Source organism: Canis aureus, chromosome X (assembly GCF_053574225.1).
Source record: "Canis aureus isolate CA01 chromosome X, VMU_Caureus_v.1.0, whole genome shotgun sequence".
NCBI lineage: Eukaryota > Metazoa > Chordata > Mammalia > Carnivora > Canidae > Canis > Canis aureus.
In genome coordinates, this window is record NC_135649.1 from 33,465,264 (window position 1) to 33,472,549 (window position 7,286).

Below are 7,286 nucleotides of genomic sequence, written 5' to 3' on the forward strand. Positions count from 1 at the left end.
CCCAGGACCCTGGGACCATGACCTGAGCCAAAGGCAGATGCTCAGCCAACTGAGCCACCCAGGTGTCCCATTTGGGTTTTATTTTTTATCCCCTTTGACGATCTCCACCTTTTAATTGGTATATTTAGATCACTGATCTTTAAAGTGCAGTTGAACTAACATTTACCGTATTTGTTAATGCTTTCTGTTTCTTACTCTTTTTCTTGTTCCCATTTTTGTCTTCTATTCTTTTTATGCCTTGTTGGTTTTATTGGAGAATATTACATGATTCTGGTTTCTTAGCATTTCAGTTTTATGTCTTTTTACAAACATTTTAAAAAGATTTTTATTTTTTAAGTTATCTCCACACCTAATGTGGGGCTCAAACTCACAACCTCCAGATCAAGAGTCGCATGTTCTACCAACTGAGCCAGCCAGGCAGCCCTCAGTTATATTTTTTATATATTTTTAGTGGTTACCCTAGAGTTTGCAGTATACACTTACAACTAATCCAAGTCTACTTTCAAATAATGCCATACCACTTCAAAGGTAGTGTGAGTACCTTCTAATAAGATTTAGTTTTTTTAGCTGTTTTGTCCCACCTTTGCTTTTTAGTTTTAGAAGTTTCTATTGGGGCACCTGGGTGGCTTAGTCAGTTAAGTGTCCAACTCTTGATTTCAGCTCAGTTCATGATCTCAGGGTTTTGGGATCCAAGCCCCAAGCTAGCCCTTAGCCCCCAAGCTAGCTCCATGTTGAGCTGGAGCCTGCTTAAGATTCTCTCTCTCTCTCTCTCTCTACCCCACCACCCCCACTCTCCCTCTAAAAAGAAATATTTCTATTGAGATATCAAGATCAGAGATTCTTTCTTCAGCTGTGTCCAATCTACTAATAAACCCATGAAAGACATCTGTTACTTCTGCTACAATGTTTTTATCCTTAGCATTTTGTTTTGGCTCTTAGTTTTCATCTCTCTGCTTACATTATCTGCCTGTTTTTGCATGTTGTCTACTTTGCCATTGGGCCCCTTATCATAATCATACTTGTCATAGTTGCCTTAATCATAGTTGTTTTAGATTCCTGATCTGTTCAGTCCAACCTGCCTGCCATATCTGAGTCTGGCTCTGATGCTTACTCTGTCTTCATATTGTGGGGTTTTTATTTTGTTTTGTTTTGCCACTTGGTATGCCTTGTAATTTTCTGCTTAAAGCTGGATATGATGTATTGATTAAAAGGATCTCTGGTAAATATGCCTTTAGAGGTGTGATGGCAAGGTATGGGGAAAGGGGAAGTATTCTGTGGAACTATGATTGGGTCTCAGGCTTTAAATGAGCCTATGCCTCTGGGCTGTGAACTTCACAAGTGCTTATGTTTTATTTACCCTTAAGTGGTATAGGATGTCTAGAGTGGGCTGGAGTTCGGTTTTCCCCTTTCCCAGAGTTGGTTAGGTTCTGATGACTCCAGTAGGTTAGGCATTGGTGAAATAGTTTATTTTGAGAGCAGGCCTTGTTAAGAACAGAATCCTCTGGTATGTTTCAAAATGGTTACTTTTTCTCTCCTCCTGATGGAAGTGTGAGGGATTTTCCTCAGATATTCACTGTGAGAACCTTCTAGAGCTTCTGGAGATAAAACTTACCAAAGTGTAGGGGTTCCCCTATGACTGGAACCCCTGGAGTTTTAAACACTTAGACGTGCCTACACTTGAGCCTCCAACAATTTGCCAGTTGTAGTACAGGTTTTCCTATGCTGGTACTGGTTCCCATGGAGGTTTCTGCTTATGGGTTCCTGCTCCTGTTTAACTAAAGATAAAAATTATCCAAATACCAAGAATATCCTTAGGAAAAGTGTATAGAATCATTGCAGTTAGGCAGTAATTTTTCTGTTTTGTATGTCTGGAAGCAGAATGGCCTTCGGCAAATTTTTGAAACTAGCATGTGGCCTCATCTCCTCCCATGAGATGCCTTTTGGTCCAGTGGCCAAATACTCTTATGCTGTCATGTAGCTTTCTTAAAAGTTCTGCATGATCCCAAGCTCACCCATACTCTTTAGGAAGTCCTATCTGTGTCAAGTATTCATTTTCACTCATCTTCCTTCATGTTCAAAAGAAGCTAATTTCTATTGATGATAGCTAATACACTATTTCTCTTTTACTTCCTAAAAATGCAGTGACTTAAAGCAAAGTAAGGAATCCCTAAAGAGTCTTGGAGGTTGGTTTCCAGGGAGAATTTTTAAAAGCAAGGGACCTTTCTGGTGACCCAGAAAGTATTCCATATCAAATGATTATCTCCTCTCCAGGATGGCCTAATCTGCAAGATTTTACTCCTAATGAGGGACTGATGTTGAAGTCATCATGTTCATCTGCTGGCCAGTGGCATCCTCTCTTAATGGACTTTTCATTTCCATGGTTATTCCTTGAATTTTTTTTAAGATTTTATTTATTTATTCATGAGACACACACACACACACACACACACACACACACACACAGAGGCAGAGACACAGGCAGAGGGAGAAGCAAGCTCCACGCAGGGAGCCTGATGCAGGACTCAATCCCGGGTCTCCAGGATCAGGCCCTGTGCTGAAGGCAGTGCTAAATCACTGAGCCACTGGGGCTGCCCTTATTCCTTGAATAAAGGCTATTGATGAACTAGAGGGTTTTTATATATTCAAGGGTACTTCTTGTTATTCTTGTTATTCTTTAAAGCTTATATATGTATATATTAATTTCTACACTCAATGTGGGGCTCAAACTCACGACCCTGAGATCAAGAGCCACATCCTCTTTTGACTGAGCCAGCCAGGTTGCCTGTGTCTTGTTATTTATTTATTTAAAAGATTTTATTTATTTGTTTGAGAGAGAGCATGAGTGAGAGAGAGACAGAGAGAGCATGAGCAGGGGGGAGGGAGAGGGAGAAGCAGACTTCCTGCTGAGCAGGGAGCCTGACATGGGGCTCTATCCTAAGACTCCACTTAACTGACTGAGCTACCCAGGTGCCCCTGTTATTCCTTAAATAGTAGTGATTTATTTCCACCTTGAAATCCAATGAAACTTATTATGGCACTTATTTCATATTGTAGTGATTTGTGTATGTGTTTCTTTCCCACTGGTAAATGGGAGAAGTGACGTGTTGTTTAGCTCAACTTCCTTCTAGCACTAAGCACAGTCTGAGCCCTGTATACATTTGTTTTTAAGTAGCCTCCACCCCTAACATGGGCTTGAATTTATAAGTCTGGGATCAAGAGTCACATGCTCTACTGACTGGGCCAGCCAGGTACTCCTCCATACATTTTGTCACATATTTTTGATTGATGAAAAATAAAGATCAAATAATTAAGCACTCTATATTTCTGTTCATGCTGACATCACCTATTATTTTGACTTCATTTTACAAACCACAAAATGAAAATCAAAGGAGTAAGTGTTCTTTTTTCTACAAGCATGGATACAAGCAACATGAGAAAAGGTTGCCTACCATGAGACACAGATACAGGATTTTTCTACCACTTGTATCACTTGTTAGATCTTTCAGTTGACCTAAAAATTTTAAGCTCTGGAAACAGTGTCAAAAATCTCAGACTATACTATACCACTGACCTCTTAGAGGCAGGATAAAACTATACACAGCTAATCTTGAAGGAATCTCAGAAACCTGTTTGGAAACTGACATACTGGGTTCTCAATGTTCAGAGATCTGTCTTCCCTTATATTTAAGAAGAATAAGATTTAAAATAGTTAATAATATCCATTAGCATAAACAGAAAAATGGTAGGTCTTGCCTTGGATTTTGATTTACTTTTGAATTTTCTAATAATTCAAATGATTTTCTGACCATTCAAGACTCAGTATTAGTAAAAATACTCCATTTTCATAATTTTTTATTTATTTTATTTTAAAATGTATTTACTTATTTTATTTATTTTAAAATTTATTTATTCATGAGAGGCACAGAGAGAGAGGCAGAGACACAGGCAGAGGGAGAAGCAGGCTCCTTGTGGGGAGCCCGATGTGGGACTTGATTCTGGGACTCTAGGACCACGTCCTGAGCCAAAGGCAGATGCTCAACCACTGAGCCATCCAAGCGTCCCTTATTTATTTTAAAAATATGGAATGTTTCACAAATTTGCATCTCATCCTTGTGCAGGGGCCATGCTAATCTTCTCTATGTCATTCCGGTTTAAGTATATGTGCTGCAGAAGCGAGCACCATAACTCTTTATTTTAAATGGCATTTGATTATGATCCTGTCTTGTTCAACTGGGCATAGCATTGCTCTGTTTTGCAGTGTAGTAATTAAGGAAGCTAGCTTATCTTATTTCTTGAAATTTAAATTGAAATTCTTTCTATTCCTAGTCAGATGGTGTTATTAAACTGAATCTCATGCTAATTTATTGTAAATAATGTAATATATCTTTGAGACTTTTAGATACTATGTATTTGTATATATTACAGCTGAGGAAAAAAATGTTCCAGTACCTTTATTTAATTTTGTCTCATGAGTACAAGGTATTTTGTTTTAGTGAATTATGGATATTTCTTTTCTAATTCTAATTATCTTCTTAGTCTTATTAGTTTACCATGCTGGTTTCCTAGTAACTATTAAAATAAAAGCTTATAATCCTTTTCTATAAGATTGTCTACCACTCTTTCATTCCATCCCCACATGTTATATTTTGGTTATAGTAGACCTGGACCATTGGTGGTAGGATTCAAATAAGAAGTCAGTTACATACAGGAACAGATGAGTAAAATGTCTTTCCTTAACTGAGTAAATAAAGCTATAGTTTATTGGCTAAATGTCATTACAAACATTTTCAAATTAGTTTTTGTCAGATCTAGAGGTATAACTAATACCTCCATTTCAGGGCTATAACTGTGAAAGCTTTGTGAACCTTTAGAGAAATTAAAAAAATTTTTCAATTCTAAAGTGAGAGCCTAATGAAGGACAATTTGCAAAGTAAGGCATGGACAATTTAGGAGATAGTCATCTATTCTTGGCAGTGCCCTTGTAAATGGCCTGAAATTTTAGTGCTCAAAGTGAAGGGGACACTTTAGACATTTATGTTGAATTGGCTAAGGACCTCTTTTTAAAAATTTAAATGAAAAAATAAAAAATAAAAATGTAAACGATCAAAAGAGTGACTTGTAGTGATACCAATCATTATTGGTCATTATGATGTTCTGAACTTATTCCAAATATAGCCATCTGTCCTCCCATACTGCCTGCGGTTCCTCATTTAGATTCTCTTGGACAAGGGATTATGAGTGAAGAGATGAGGCAGGTGTGGTTGCCTTGGCTGGGCTGATTACTTCATTTCTGGATTCCTGAAATAGCTTTCTAATAGATTTCCTTGCATTCAGTCTTCTTCTTTAGTCAGTCTTCACTACTACTTCTTTGTACCAGATTCTAAAACATGGCTTTTGTTTTCATCTTGCTTTTTTGCTTAGAAACTTCACAGACTCCCTACTCCCTACTAGTTTAAGTCCATGGTTCACAGTCTGATGTTCAAGATCCTTCATAATCTTGCCTAACTACCCATTTCACTCACTTGATTTAGAGTGTCAGCCATTGAACCAGGACAGCTAGGTTAGAACACTGCTGGAACCAGGAACAGAGTTTTAACTCAAAAGTGTCAAAACCATGACCTGGGATTCAACTATCTGTATTCACTTCCAGGACATAATATGAATAAAGACTAAAGTCTGTAGCTGGAAGACTTGAGAGAATGGGGTGGAAGGTGTGTGTTAGGCTGGGAAGTTCAGGATTTAATATTTGAACTAAGTATGGTAGGAGTTATTGGCTACATATTTTATGTGGCCCCTAGTACTTATTGGTAGGAATAGGTATAGCTCTTGTTAGAGGAGACACACTGAGCAGGTCAGTACTCCCTATCCTCTCCATCAGCCACTTGCATGTTCCCTTATGCCCTGAGCCAGGTGGTGTGGAGGATATTGTCCTTGGGACTATAGCTCTACCCTTGAGCAGATACTTCAGATGACCTTAGTGGTGCCAGGAGTCTAAGATTTTTTCTATGAAAAATTCTTGTTCCCAGTGCCCAAATCCTTCCCTAGTAGAGGAATTTAAAGGGTAGCTCAAATGAAGGTCCAGGAATAAATAGCAAGGGCTGGGGTATGGTGAGCCAGAGAGATTAGAGCAAGTATCTAGAACACCATATGGCATAGGGTAGGTTGTTTGTTAATTGTTGAATAAAATTCAAAGTGTAATGAGGGTAGCAGGCATTATCTGCAGATAGATTTTAGGGGCAAGATTAGGGTGGAAGTGGTTGGCAATATAATGATTTCAGGTGTTTATATGTTGAGTTTGAGGTGCCCATCAAGCAGCTGGATGTATCTTGCTTTGGTGGATATATCCAGCTGGTTGGTGGGCATTTCCAAGATGAGTGTGCAGGGAGGGGTCTGGCTGGTGATAGGAAATTGGAAGTCATGAGCGCTTAGTGATAGTTGAAATCCAGGGAATGGATGATAACCTCCCAGGAGTGTGTGTAGCATAAGAGGAGAAGGAGGATGAGGAAAGAATTCTTGGGAACACCAACTCTGAAGGACCAGAGAGAAGCTGAGAGGAAAGAGGCCAGCCAAAGAGTTAGCAGAAGTGACTAAATAATGGTGGCATGGTAACTGAACCAAGAATTTCAGTAAGAATGGAAGGGTCAACATGACTGAAGCTGCAGAGAAACCAAGACAAAGCCAGAATTATGTCTAAGGGATATGGTCAAATGGAGGTCACTGGTGACCTGAGCAAAGGTGTTTTGGTACAATGATGAGATCAGTTCATGTGGTTCTGAGGTGAGAAAGTAGAGATAGTAACTCTGGATTATTCATTTAAGAGATTTTTCTGAGAAAGAAGGGAAAGAGAAGAGGAAGTAGCTAGAAGCCTGTGTGAGGTAAAGGAAGGATATTTTAAGGAAAGTCTTAAGAGGATATAAAAGGGAGAGGCAAAGGGATCAGGAAAGTGGGAGAAGTTGAAGGTAAAAGGTCCCGGATGTGGGAAGGATCAAGATTGAGGGCACAGGTGGAAGTGGCCTTTAGGCTTAAAAGAGAGGAGGGATATCCTTTCCTCTGACCAAAAGATAGAGCGAATTACAATTATAGAAAGTGCAGAGTAAAAAGAAATTGAGGGCATTCATATGTTCTATCAGCAACCTTTTACTCACCAGTTCAGATCCTCTAAGCTTTATTTGTCTCAGTGACCTTTGGCCTATTGCTTGTGTCCAAGCCCCTTCTCTGAGTGGGCTCTGATGAACTTATCAGTGTAATCTGCCAGCTTTTCACCACATGCCCTGGCACTTTCCTGT

The 7,286-nt window shown here is 39.1% G+C and overlaps 1 non-coding gene across 1 annotated transcript; it reads right to left on the reverse strand.

The window, feature by feature from the left end:
* Nucleotides 1-4,073: 4,073 nt before the first annotated feature.
* On the reverse strand, nucleotides 4,074-4,180 carry LOC144309235 (U6 spliceosomal RNA). Its single transcript, XR_013375297.1, has one exon. It is a non-coding gene; the product is annotated as a U6 spliceosomal RNA (small nuclear RNA).
* Nucleotides 4,181-7,286: the final 3,106 nt, after the last annotated feature.